Raw genomic sequence first — 203 nt, forward strand, 5'->3', positions numbered from 1 at the left:
GATGACCCCCCCCTACCACAGTGCCAGGGGACAGGACAGCAGCAGGCAGACCCTCCTGCCCACAGGTAAACCCACCCCAGCCCACTCTGAGCAGCCCTCGAGATGGAGGGACTTGCCCGTGTTCACTGAGCCGAAAGCTGGAGCTGAGGCTGGAGGGGGTCAGCCCCAACCCCGGGTCTGGCCGTGCCCCCGTACTCACCACA

This window comes from Cariama cristata, unplaced genomic scaffold, assembly GCF_000690535.1.
Source record: "Cariama cristata isolate BGI_N322 unplaced genomic scaffold, ASM69053v1 scaffold22579, whole genome shotgun sequence".
NCBI lineage: Eukaryota > Metazoa > Chordata > Aves > Cariamiformes > Cariamidae > Cariama > Cariama cristata.